Raw genomic sequence first — 14,721 nt, forward strand, 5'->3', positions numbered from 1 at the left:
GTTTCGCCAAAATAAAAGCCTTACATAGCATTCCTGAAGCTGTGAGTTTGCTTATAATCACATTCTTTAAGGCCATCTTTATATCAAACCCTTTAGATGTGTAAAGCTCATTAACATTTCAGATGCTGAAGCTGTTGGCTTATTTTGACTAATATAAACAAACACATCCTGAAGAAAATTCACTTATCTTTCTAAACATACATCTCACTCAATGATTAGGAGGCAATTTAAAATGCTGTGAAGGTATATTTTGTTGATGCTATGATAAGCAAAAATGAGGTGGCCTGGGAAATAAGAAGAGACAAAGAGGATTCTTTAAAAGAAAGGATTACATAAAATTTTTTAAGGGACAGAAATTTCTCTTTGTGTACGGGAATGACAATAGGTGTAAAGTAAAAGTGAAAGTCGCTCAGTTATGTCTGACTCTTTGCAACCCCATGGACTACACAGTCCATGGAATTTTCCAGGTCAGAATACTGGAGTAGGTAGACTTTCCCTTCTCCAGGAGATCTTCCCAACTCTCCAACCCAGGGACTGAACCCAGTTGGGCGGATTCTTTACCAGCTGAGCCACCAGGAAGGCCCCAGTAGGTATAAGTGTATTTGCAATACCATTTTAGTTCCCAGCTCTCATGTTAGTTGCAGACGCCTGAACAGGACTGGGCATACAATGCTACCTGCACAACTGTTGTCGTTGTCAAGTTAACAGGAAAATACAGAAGTTGTTGCTGTCAAGTTACAGGTAAATACTGAGATTACTCCTTATCTCCCAGGCTACAATTTAGATGATACTACTTACTTATATTACTTATGAGAATAAAAATGTGATAATATACATACAGGGACTAACCCATTTTGGAGGCTCATACTGAGTCAGATCAGTACAATATTCGTTCCATTTATCCCTCCCCCTTCACTCACCTAAAACTGTGAGGAACCAAATACCTGGGCAGTGTAACTGGCATTCCCTGATTGCCAGGTGATCTCCTTTATCACTTCTTCACATGGATGATTCTTAGACTGATGCTAGACTAGAGAGTACCTTCCTGGACAGGCAAGGACTAGCTATGGTCAAGGGCATATGGGCATCAGTGGTCAAAGGTAACTACCAATCATTACTTGGTCAATAGAAGCCAAACTTGCTTTTCCTGCTATTGGCCACCTCATCTTTTTCAATTGTATTGATTTTTTTCCCCTTTTACCTGACAGTCCCTTGAGAGTGGACCCAGGTTTTGTGGAGCTTGGTTATCTAATTAGAGGGGCTCAGGGGGTGCAGTGGTAAAGAGTTCACCTGTCAATGCAGGAGGTGCAGGTTTGATCCCTGGGTCAGGAGGATCTCTAGGAGAAGAAAATGGCAACCCACTCCAGTATTCTTGCCTGGAAAATGCCATGGACAGAGGAGACTGGTGGGCTACAGTCCATGAAGTTGCAAAGAGTTGTAGATGACTCAGCACACACACACTTAAAGGAGAAGCATGCAAATTACAAATTGGATGCCTACAAAGGGTCCCATGCAGGTGAGGAGCTCTGCAGCTTAAGCTCTGCAGCTTCCTGGTAACCTCTCCCCTGATGGCCCTGTAAGGCCTGTTTCTATGAATAAGCCTGACGAACAACTGCTGTGACTGCATCCACTTAGCAGAGCAGATGGCATTTAGGAACGATGTAGGGCAAGGCCCTACTTAACCCCTGAATTATTTCTCACCCTTTAAACCACCTGAGCACTAGGAGAACTGTTAAGCATCAGAGACAACTGCTAAGCATCCAAAATAAAGGTTACTTCTTCACATCCTCAACCTTTGGACTGTATATTGTATTTGATCTTGATATGGAGATAATAAATCTTAACAGATTTCCTAGCCACATACCATAGTGTTGTATGTAACCTATAAAGGGAGAAAGGCTAATATTTGCTTAGAGCCTATTATATACCAAACTTTGTACATACATAGCATCTTTACCCTCATGACCAACCATAAGACTGGCATGTTTATTCATAACCAGAGCTCAGAAAAGTACTCTGCTTGAATGAATGGAGAAATGATTTGATTCATGTCTATTTTGTTATTATGCTAAGATGAAAGTGAAAGTGTTCGTTGCTCAGTTGTGTTCAACTCTTTGTGACCCCATGGACTATAGCCCGTCAGGCTCCTCTGTCCATGGACTTCTCCAGGCAAGAATACTAGAGTAGGTTGCCATGCGTTCTCCAGGGGATTCTTTGCAACCCAGGGATTGAACCCAGGTCTCTCACATTGCAGGCAGGGTCTTTACCATTTAAGCTACCCAGGGAGGTAAGCACCCTCTTATCATAAACTTAAAGATAAGACCAGAGGGTCAGTCATATTCTTTGCTGACAGTGTCATCATGTCTGCCTCCTGCACGAGGCATGTCTGAGTCTTTCTGCTTGGCTTAGTTGCTCTCCGGACTAATCCACATTCTTCCTTTAAAAAAATATTCAAACTTTTTCTGACAGGAAACTTGTTCTAATAAATTAAACTTGTTGCTGACAGTTCATTTGCCTCAAAATTTCATATTCAATTTTCACTGCTCTTTTACATCTGTTTGTAATACTTTTTATTGTGTTCTAAAATCTTTATGTGGTATATTCATTATTCATTTAAATACCGAAGACTGTAATTTCTAGCCTATTTTAAGTCTTTCCTTATTTCAAAAATAACACTCAAAACACAGCAGGCTACTAAAGTACAGTTAGTCCAATAATATGTCTACACAGGACGTGATAAAATTCTAAGCTCTGATAATACTCTATGGGAACCCTATATGTTGCAGGGTTATATGGTTCTATAGAGTAATTTGAATATTTTACACATATAACAGCAATGACTTAATCATGAAAAATGGTTTCAGAACTTCTGTCAGGCACAGAGTGAATCCTCTAATACTATTGCAAATATATCTTGATTATATATGAATATTTTATAATTTCAGGCTAAAAGAGAAATGCACTGACATAATGCAAGTTAACTTGTAACAAGAGACAGGACTTTTCACATTTGCTAATAAGCAAGTTATAATTTTGAACTTCTAACACCCAGAGGATGATAAATTTAATCTGCTAAATGAGTTCCCTGAATATATCTTTAAAGGTCACTCTTTTTAAAACATCAAAGCTTTTAAAAGTTGGTTTAAATTACATTTATGTAAAGTCCATTTTATTTCTCAGTGAAGCTTTAAAAACATTTTTATTATAGCTTCAAAACATTCATCAATTTATCTCTGCTAAAAAACAAACTAATTGCCCAAGTGTAATTCAGCATCAAAACTTTGTATTTAATTAAGAGATGCAGACAGAGTTAAGACAGATGAGATATTTCTAATCCACTAAATTAAACTGACTGCCCATAAGCCACAAACATCATTTGATTTGTTACCACAGACAGGGTTTCTTCTCTACATCTATATCAAATAAAGATGGCTGATACATAAGGAGCTGAATATTTAAACACTACATGTTGCTTATATATCTGTATATTTACAAGTCATAAGATAAAATATTCAGGATATGCCAGATATTTCTTTAATATGAGTTTGATATTAAGTCCACACAGTAGCAGTAGATCGAAATGACAACATGGACCACCTCTGAGCCTATGACATTCTTTACAGGACATACAAACACCTGGAATAAGACATTAATCAATGTATCTACTCCCCTCTTCAAGCTGTTTACATTTAGTTTAATAAAATGCACACAAACTATCTTAAATTCCAGTTCTATTGAACTAGAATTCAGCTGTTTATTTTCATACAGATTCTGCTTAATTCTAAGGTGGAAAAATAACAATAAATGTACTGCTAAATATCCAACCTATTTTATAACTAAATCAATACACATCTGCCTACAAGTATTTATCTCCACTTTCACCAAGAATTGAAGATTTATTTTATCCTTTAAGTGGGAAATGATAACTAAATTAACTGTTATCTATTACTGTTCCCAGTGAGATTTAGTCTCTGTATAAAATTATTTTAATATATGCATTTGCCTCCGTGGCTTTGATATTGGGAGGGATGAATTAGAAACAATAATTATGAGAGGTTTTGGAGATCCGATGACTAACTCTTCGTTGCTAACTTATCTCACTATTCTAATTCTCCACAACACAGGGATTTTTTTTTTTTTTTAATAATGTTATTTTTGGCTGTGCTGGGTCTTCACTGCTGTGCGGGTTTTCTTTCGTTGTGGTGTGTGGGGGCTACTCTCTAGGTGCGGTGTTCGGGCTTCTCACTGCAGCATCTTCTCTTGCTGGGGAGAAGGGCGTGGGCTCCAGGGCACACAGGCTTCCGTAGTTCCAGCACGTGGGCTCAGTAATTGCAGCTCCCGGGCTCCAGAGCACAGGATCAACAGTTGTGGCACATGGGCTTAGCTGTTATGTGGCATGTGGGATCTTCTTGGATCAGGGATGGAACCCACGTCTCCTGAATTGGCAGGCAGAGTCTCTAACATTGAGCCACCAAGGACGCCCCAACACAGGGATTTTTTAAAAGCAAACATATATGCAACGCCTTCAAAAACCTGATTAAAAGCATGTAGCTAGAATTACTTGCCCAATTGTGAAATAAACAATAATAAGGGCAAAAATGAAACAATTCTAGACATGCTAAGACTCTTCTGTGCCTTTTCTGGGGCCATGACTTAAGGAAGCACTTCATTAAGTGAATGTTTAAGTCAAGAAGGACAATGTTACCACATACAAAAAAGGTGTAAGAAATCTCAGCCAATGGGTTCCAAAGCAATCAGTCCAATTTAGAACAGGAAGTCAGCTGGTTTCAAGAATGTCTTCAAAAAATAACAATGGAATATACAACAAGCAATAAAAATTTATGAGGAACTAAATATTAAATAACATGATAAATAAAGTAGATACTTCTATTCCCAATAAGGAAGGAAGAAAAACAGAAAGGACTTTCAGGAAAAGCAAAACAAAACAAAGGGCATGGAAGGTTCAAATATGAGGCATAACACACTAGAGCATAAGTGAGTTCACAGAGTGCACAAAGATGCAAGGGGCATGTTTCCTAGAAGTTGGGATTCCATAGACAGGGAACTGTAATCCTTGTTCCGTAATTATATGTTCTTGATATGTAAACACTCAACTGGTTTTCAAATATTAGAATCGTTCTTTAGGGGAAAAAGTAGTAAACATTAGAATAGAGTGTGGAGGTTATTAAATTTGACGATATAAAAACAAAGTTACAGCTTACAGAAAATGGGAAACAGAAGCAGCAAGAATTGCAGGACGACTAGATCCTCATATATACCTAAAACTGTTAGACACGGGACAGAAGTCTCTATACAGTATTTAAAGGTGAGAGATAATCAAAAGAACTAAAATGTAACTATGAAAAACTGGAATAGAAAGATAGGGAAAGGGTAGCTAAGCAGCAGGAATCCTGTAGTGTCAACTGTGGTTGACTCTATTTGGTAAACTATTCTGTAAAAAATAAATAAGATGTTGATTTCAAAATCATTTGGTGTCTCCTGCCATGTTAGTTTTTTTAAAGCCATACTCTACCTTCAATTGTCCTCTAATGTAATGTACTTTGGCCACCTGATGCGAAGAGCTGATTCACTGGAAAAGACCCTGATGCTGGGAAAGATTGAAGGCAGGAGGAGAAGGGGACAACAGAGGATGAGATGGCTGGATGGCATCACCGACTCAATGGACATGAGTTTTGTTTTGTTTTTTTATTTTATTTTATTTTTAAACTTTACATAATTGTATTAGTTTTGCCAAATATCAAAATGAATCCATCACAGGTATACATGTGCTCCCCATCCTGAACCCTCCTCCCTCCTCCCTCTCCATACCATCCCTCTGGGTCGTCCCAGTGCACTAGCCCCAAGCATCCAGTATCGTGCATTGAACCTGGACTGGCATCTCATTTCATACATGATATTTTACATGTTTCAATGCCATTCTCCCAAATCTTCCCACCCTCTCCCTCTCCCACAGAGTCCATAAGAGTGTTCCATATATCAGTGTCTCTTTTGCTGTCTCGAACACAGGGTTATTGTTATCATCTTTCTAAATTCCATATATATGCGTTAGTATACTGTATTGGTGTTTTTCCTTCTGGCTTACTTCACTCTGTATAATAGGCTCCAGTTTCATCCACCTCATTAGAACTGATTCAAATGAATTCTTTTTAATGGCTGAGTAATACTCCATTGTGTATATGTACCACAGCTTTCTTATCCATTCATCTGCTGATGGACATCTAGGTTGCTTCCATGTCCTGGCTATTATAAACAGTGCTGCGATGAACATTGGGGTACACGTGTCTCTTTCCCTTCTGGTTTCCTCAGTGTGTATGCCCAGCAGTGGGATTGCTGGATCATAAGGCAGTTCTATTTCCAGTTTTTTAAGGAATCTCCACACTGTTCTCCATAGTGGCTGTACTAGAGCTTGAGAAAGAAGAATGGAACTGGAGGAATCAACCTACCTGACTTCAGGCTCTACTACAAAGCCACAGTTATCAAGACAGTATGGTACTGGCACAAAGACAGAAATATAGATCAATGGAACAAAATAGAAAGCCCAGAGATAAATCCACGCACATATGGACACCTTATCTTTGACAAAGGAGGCAAGAATATACAATGGATTAAAGACAATCTCTTTAACAAGTGGTGCTGGGAAAACTGGTCAACCACTTGTAAAAGAATGAAACTAGAACACTTTCTAACACCATACACAAAAATAAACTCAAAATGGATTAAAGATCTAAACATAAGACCAGAAACTATAAAACTCCTAGAGGAGAACATAGGCAAAACACTCTCTGACATACATCACAGAAGGATCCTCTATGACCCACCTCCCAGAATATCGGAAATAAAAGCAAAAATAAACAAATGGGACCTAATTAACCTTAAAAGCTTCTGCACATCAAAGGAAACTATCAGCAAGGTGAAAAGACAGCCTTCACAATGGGAGAAAATAATAGCAAATGAAGCAACTGACAAACAACTAATCTCAAAAATATACAAGCAACTCCTACAGCTCAACTCCAGAAAAATAAATGACCCAATCAAAAAATGGGCCAAAGAACTAAATAGACATTTCTCCAAAGAAGACATACAGATGGCTAACAAACACATGAAAAGATGCTCAACATCACTCATTATCAGAGAAATGCAAATCAAGACCACTATGAGGTACCATTTCACACCAGTCAGAATGGCTGCGATCCAAAAGTCTACAAATAATAAATGCTGGAGAGGGTGTGGAGAAAAGGGAACCCTCTTACACTGGACATGAGTTTGAGGGAACTCCGGGAGTTGGCGATGGACAGGGAGGCCTGGAGTGCTGCAGTCCATGGGGTAGCAAAGAGTTGGACACGACTGAGTGACTGAACTGAACTGAATGTACTGGTTTTCTTTCTTATAGGGAATTTCATATGTAATTCAGTCTTTTTTTTTTTAAATTTTATTTTACTTTTAAACTTTACATAATTGTATTAGTTTTGCCAAATATCAATATGAATCCACCACAGGTATACATGTGTTCCCCATCCTGAACCCTCCTCCGTGTAATTCAGTCTTATGATTGATTTATGATGACACATTCTTTGAAGAAGAGTGAGAAGACTGTCCAATTCTTACTCCTCAGAGTAGAGCTGTACTACAAATTAGCCCCTAAGTTTCTTCCTTCTTCTTGACCATACTTCCCTTGATTCCATAACCCGTGTCCTCAGAAATTTCCAGATGTCTGTTTTCCCCTCCTTCTCATTCATCTTTACCCCTTCCCTTCTGTGGCTGTGCACCACTTAGCCTGCTAATAGTTCACAAGTCTCCCGATCCTAATAAATCCTTCCTTTAATTCCACATGACCTTCTGGCCAATGATTACCTTCACTCTTCCATTTTCACTAAGATTCTTAAAAGTATAGTCTATTCTCACTGCTTTTCTTACTCACTTCTTAATTCTTCCTCAGTTGACTGCAATCCCATGTTACTGAAACATCCAGATCAACTCCAGGAAATAGTTATTCATTCATTAATTCAATAAATATTTATTTGCTCACTGATAAAAGCCAACATGGCTTCTGCCCTTAAGGAGCTTGTAGTCTAATGTTGTTGCTGTTGTTCAGTCACCTAGTCATGCCCAGCTTTTGACCCCATGGACTGCAGCACGCCAGGCCTTCCTGTCCCTCACTATTTATCTCCTAAAGTTTGCCCAAGTTCATGTTCATTGCATTGGTGATGCCATGCAGCCATCTCATCCTCTGATGCCCTCTTCCTCTGCCCTCAATGTTTCCCAGCATCAGGGACTTTTTCAATGAGTCAGCTGTTCACATCAGGTGACCAAAATATTGGAGTCTCAGCTTCAGCATCAGTCCTTCCAATGAATATTCAAGGTGGATTTCCTTTAGGATTGACTGGTTTGATCTCCGTGCTGTCCAAGGGACTCTCAGGAGTCTTCTCCAGTATTAGTTCGAAGGCATTGATTCTTTGGCACTCTGCCTTCTTTACGGTCCAACTGATGGACGTGATAAATTGTACAACTAAACAGATACTCATAAGCTATGATAAATGCTATGAAGGAGAAGGAGAAGGCATGAAGAGAGTACTCAACAGAAGGAGCTTGATCTGATCTAAGGGTCAGAAGAGGCTTGTCTAAGAAGTGTCGGTTGATTTGAGAAATGAAGAACAAGTTAAGTTCACCAGTTAAGAAGACTGAGAGGTAGGGAGACCATTCCCAGAACAGTATATTCAGGGCACCATATCCATGAAATGATACATGAAGTGAGATGACTGGATAATATCACCGCCTCAATGGACATGAATTTGAACAAACTTCGGAAGATAGTGAAGGACAGAGAAGCTTGGCGTGCTGCAATCCATGGAGTCGCAAGAAGTTGGACACAATTGAGAGACTGAACAACAACAACATCCATAAAATGAGAAGCGACCTATACTGGCCCTATCACAGTGTTTCTCAGTCTCTATTTTAAACCTCTTAGTTGTATGTATCTCTCTGCTCAAACTCTCTACTCTCCCAGTTGATAAGATCTGAAAGGGCCCATATCACATACATCTTGTTTGTTATTTTATTAGAGGGAGTTGCACAGATCCTGTCACATAGCGTGTTCTCAATATGCATTATTTATTAAAAGAACAAGTATTATCCATGCCCTCTAATTGCCAAATCCAACGAATACATTTTTAATTCTTATTTTATTGTATTTCTCAGTGTCATTTAATCAGTTGGTCACTACTTCTCTCTGACCTTTGATATACTTTTGCTTCAATGACACCTTTTTTCTCCAGATGCTCCTTTCTCTCTTAGGTTCCTATTCATTCACTTTTCTCTTAATTCCATCCATGAATCACCACTTTGCATACACTCTTTGCGTAGTCTCTTCCATACTCAAACGGTTTCAACTTCCCTCCACTGGATTTCATTTTTAAATTACCACTGTAGACCTCACTCCTGAGCTGCAGAGTCAGATAGCAACTATTTGGGGGTCATATCCAGTACTTTGGCCACCTCATGCGAAGAGTTGACTCACTGGAAAAAGACTCTGATGCTGGGAGGGATTGGGGGCAGGAGGAGAAGGGGACGACAGAGGATGAGATGGCTGGATGGCATCACTGACTCGATGGACGTGAGTCTGAGTGAACTCCGGGAGTTGGTGATGGACAGGGAGGCCTGGCGTACTGCGATTCATGGGGTCGCAAAGAGTCGGACACGACTGAGCGACTGATCTGAATCTGAATACACCTGTATGCCTTACAGCCATCTCAAAGTCAAATAAGCAAAACCAAACTCATAATCACTGCAAGGTTCCCTAGCCCAACAGCAATAAAAATAACTCTAATCTCCATTACTTTATCTCAGTTTATGATATCTGGGTACCATGATCCAGATGGTAAAGAATTTGCCTGTGATGCAGCAGACCCGGGCTCAATCTCTTTGTCAGGAAAATCCCCTGGAGAAGGGAATGGCAAACCACTCCAGTATTCTTGCCTGGAAAATCCCATGGACAGAGGAGCCTGGCAGGCTACAGTCCATGGGGTTGCTGAGTCAGACATGACTGAGCAGCTAACACTGTCACTTTTTATGGTATCATCACCATCTATTTAGGTACTTAAGCTAAATATCTAGTTATTAGCCTCTTCTCACTTCCAGCTATCTATCAAGATCAGACAGTTTCAGCCCCAGGATATTTATCGAGCCCTTCTCCTCTTCTCCAGCCTTTGACCATTACCTTAGCTCAAACAATCATCATTTCCTTCTAGATGTCTACAACTACCTTCATATGATCAACAGCAACCAACCTAAAATATTGATATAAATTGGATACCACACCATTCCCTTGTTTACAACTTTCAGTCTGGAGGATGAAATCCACATTTCTTAACATTGCATGCAAGGCCCAGGCTTCTGTTTTTATCTTTTACCCCACCTTTCACCACTTCCTTCTGTGAACCTTACTCTAAAGGAACCACAAAATACTTGTGGCTCCACTACACAACACTCATTTCCTGGCTCTGTGTCCTGTCCTTTAAGTGTTATATTCTCACCCCTGGATACCTTTCCTTATATCAAAGTCCACCCAGGAATTCTCGATAACATAGCTCTCCCTGGTTCCCCAAGATGAATGGAGATACCCCCTTTACCATGAACTCATCTATAATACTCTATGCAAAGCCCTACTGAAGCGCAACAGTGTTTTGTCATCTTCCCGCGTAACCTCTGTGTTCCCTTACGTGGGTTTCATGAGAAAAACGACCATGTTGTACAGAGCCTGTGATGGAGTCTCACTAAAACTGCATATAAGGAGTAAAGTAAAATGACATTAATTCACTCATCAACTGTCCATTCAGTCCTGAACAGTGCCCAGCACTGCTTTTAAACGTTCAAGGTATCTCAAGGAAAAAAACAGATCAAAACCCCTGCTCTCACGATGCAAAATGTATCCACTATTTTAAATAGTGCTAGCAATATGGTGCTATGGAGAAAAAAACAAAAAACAAAAAAACAAAGCCTATAAAGGGTATAAGGTAGGAGAAAGTGATTACTGAGAAGCTGAATTTTGTTCGAAGACATGAAGGGAGAGAGCTGGGTGTGCAGGTATCTGGGGAATGCATATTTCAGACAAAAGGAAGAGCAGGTATGGAGACCCTGAGAAGAGAACACGCCTGGTGCTTCTGAAGCATAGCAAGGAGGGCAGGGTGGCTGGAAGAGGGCGAAGGGAGTGGAAAATTAGGTCAGAGGGACAATGGCGTGGAAGTGTGAGCTGAGTGTGATGCGTCATATAGTCACTGTAAGGACTAGCTTTTGCTCTGTGTGAGAAGGGAGACATGGAGGATTTCGAGCAGGGAGTATGTAATCTTCCTTATGTTTAAACAGTCTCCTTCTGGCTGCTGGGTCAAGACACCGTGAAGAGTAAGAAACCATCAGGAGGTTGTGGAAAAAGTCTTGGAGAGAAAAAGATGTTGATGTCCTGATCCAGATTAGTGACAGTGGGGGTGCTGAGATATAGTCAAATTCTGAAGATATTTTGATGGTACAATCTACAGAAGATTATGACTGATGATATGTGGGGTGTGAGAGAATGAGGTCAGATTCTTGACTTGAGCAGCTACAAGGTTGGCGCCGCCATTCACTGAGATGCAGAGACTACGAGAAGGTCCTTGGGGACAGCAGAGGGATCTATGTTGGAGCAGTCCATGAGGGCAAGCAAGTGAAGATGCTGCTTATGCACTGGGATGCAGATCTTTCCCCATACCTCTCCAAACTGTCGATTCGCCTACTGACTGCTGCCACCAGCAAAACGTGTACTCTGTCTGGAATTCTAAGTTGAGTTTACAGCAGAAATAAAAAACAATTTTTAAAGCTGGAAATGAAATGAAAAGGAAAGGAAATGAACCATCATAGAAAGCTTTAAATCCTTTAGAAACACTGGCCCCATTGGTATCCACACAGAAAATGGGCAGAGTTTTACTCCACTCTTCTGTGTCTACACAGCTCACTAGAAATCCTCTCAGAAGCCCGCATCTCTGTCAGAGGCTCTCCACATGGACTCTCAGCCCCTTGGAGATGTTTCAGAATTTCTTTGGTAAGGGGATGTTTGGCAGTCACAAAGGTGGTTGATGCTGGCAGTTTGGGTTGTTCTTCAATGTTTCAGACATTTTGCTCAGAAGAGTATTAGGTCCCATCCCTATTATTTTCTAATACACTAGACTATTAGAGAGTCTATTTATAAATATATGAACACGGAACCTAACTTCATCTTACATATAAACACAAAATATTGTTTGCATGCTTTTAATAGATAATTTTCTAATTACTATATAACTACAGAATAAACTGAGAAAGATTGATTGATTTAGACTCTAACTCCATTTTATATATGTTTCAAAGATTTATGTGTGGTTTTAATGTATCCTGAATTTTCTAGCAATATAATCACATGTATTCGTATATATATATGCATACATTTATAAGCATACACACATATATATAAATATAATATTTTGTCTTCAAATTAAAGGATAGGTATTGATAATATTTAAGCTTCCCTTCATGGTTTCCTAAATCCAAATTTGTGAGCCCATTTTAAATGGGTTCAAAAATCTGATTGCTTCTTCTATGCCATGGTACCTGAACATTTACATGTTGAAATATTCACTTATCGTTATTCTATTCTACTATTCTATAAGAATAACAACAAGGGAATATATAATATTTGTTATTCTATATTATTTTGTTTATATGTATTTATTTGGTATTCTATATTTTTTAAAAATGGGGATTCCCTCGTACCTCAGTCAGAAAAGAACCTGCCTGCAGTTCAGGAGACCTGGGTTTGATCCTGGGTCAGGAAGATACCCTGGAGAAGGAAATGGCAATCCACTCCAGTATTCTTGCCTGGAGAATCCCATGGACAGAGGAGCCTGGCAGGCTATACTCCATGGGGTCGCAAGAGTCAGATACGACTTAGCAACTAAACCATCACATATTAAAATTAGGACATGATTTTTAATGAAATGCTGTATGTACTAACATTATAAATTTAATCTTGGGCAGCTAATCGACATCAAAGCTATTACTCATAAAAAATGGGTCATGGATGCAATACAGTTTATATCCTAGAAAATATCTACCACCAAACAATCAGGCTCTCCTCACAACTAACGTTTAGATTTTGGCACTTCAAGAAAACAGAAGCAGTGATAACTACTGCATCAAACTTAGTAATGTCAAGCAATCTGGAGAGTTAAAGTGGGTGATCAGTGGTCAAGGAAAAGCTATTTTATCCTCTATAAGAGGTACTATCTAAAAGCAGTCACCAGCCCCTGAACATACGTTTGCAGTGGCAGGTGAAGTGCCAGAGAACTGCAAGATTATCTAGAAAATCCAACATTAATATTCTAAATTCTTTCCTTAGCAACCATAAGCTACACAGCTGTAGCTCAGATATAAGAACTCAGAGACAGAGATTTGTGCTAATTTGATATGAACAGGAGGAAATTAATCATTTCCGTGAATCAATACATTTTTTCCCCAGAGCAGCCTTTTATAGGATTTAAGAGAATAAAATATCTGAAGGGAAATATCTTGACAAGTAAATTCCTTTAATTTCAAATTCATAATAAATTATGGATGAATATAATTCACTTTTCCCTGCCTGCCTTTTGGCCCAGTTACTTAGCCTCTCTGAAGCTGTTTCTGTATCTTTCTTACAACTTTCCTTAGAGATTTAAATGAGACAATAAATGTAACTCACACACTATTGAACCGATCATTTTATTATTGCTGTTGCTGTTGTTCCGTCACTAAGTCGCATTCAATTCTTTGTGACTCCGTGAACTGCAGCACGTCAGGCTTCCCTGTCCTTCACTGTCTCCTGGAGTTTGCTCAAACTCATGTTCACTGAGTCAATGATGCCATCCAACTATCTCGTCCTCTGCCGCCCCCTTCTCCTCCTGTGAAACAGCTTAGCTTCATCAAAAAGCATTTAATAATTAAGATCTGGATGGCACACTGGAACTTAGCATCTTAGTATCACATGTGAGGATTTAATGAGATAACTAATAAAACTGTACAACGGCAATGGAGAGTAATATGTAATTAATATCGGTACATGTAGGTAGTATTGCTATTATTATTGCTGTGCAAACACCACAGAGAAAGACAGAGCACTATATCAAAGGCGTTTTATGAATAAAACAAGATGGCATATTAGAACGCAGCACTCCCTGTTCAAGTCTTGGCATTTCTTTAAAAAAAAAAAAAAGAGAGAGAGAATGTCCTGCCTCCTACAAATAGGAAATATGTTGACACTGAAATAACAAAAAAGAGAAGACTCTACACGTGGACATCACCAGACGGCCAACACTGAAATCAGACTGATTATATTCTTTGCAGCCAAAGATGAAGAAGCTCTATACAGTCAGCAAAATCAGGACCGGGAGCAGACTGTAGCTTGGATTATGAACTCCTTATTGCTAAATTCAGACTTAAATTGAAGAAAGTGGGGAAAACCACTGACCATTCAGGTATGACCTAAATCAAACCCCTTATGATTATACAGTAGAAATGAGAAATAGATTTAAGGGACTAGATCTGATAGAGTGCCTGATAAACTATGGATGGAGGTGCATGACACTGTATAGGAGACAGGGATCAAGACCATCCCCAAGAAAAAGAAATGCAAAAAAGCAAAATGGCTGTCTGAGGAGGCCTTAC

The 14,721-nt window shown here is 39.3% G+C and overlaps 1 protein-coding gene across 1 annotated transcript in view; it reads right to left on the reverse strand.

The window, feature by feature from the left end:
* The window catches only part of RNF217 (ring finger protein 217), a 131,639-nt gene that overhangs the window by 17,035 nt on the left and 99,883 nt on the right, over window positions 1–14,721 (reverse strand). The gene's annotated exons all lie outside the window — the stretch shown is intronic.

This window comes from Bos taurus, chromosome 9, assembly GCF_002263795.3.
Source record: "Bos taurus isolate L1 Dominette 01449 registration number 42190680 breed Hereford chromosome 9, ARS-UCD2.0, whole genome shotgun sequence".
Taxonomy (NCBI): Eukaryota; Metazoa; Chordata; class Mammalia; order Artiodactyla; family Bovidae; genus Bos; species Bos taurus.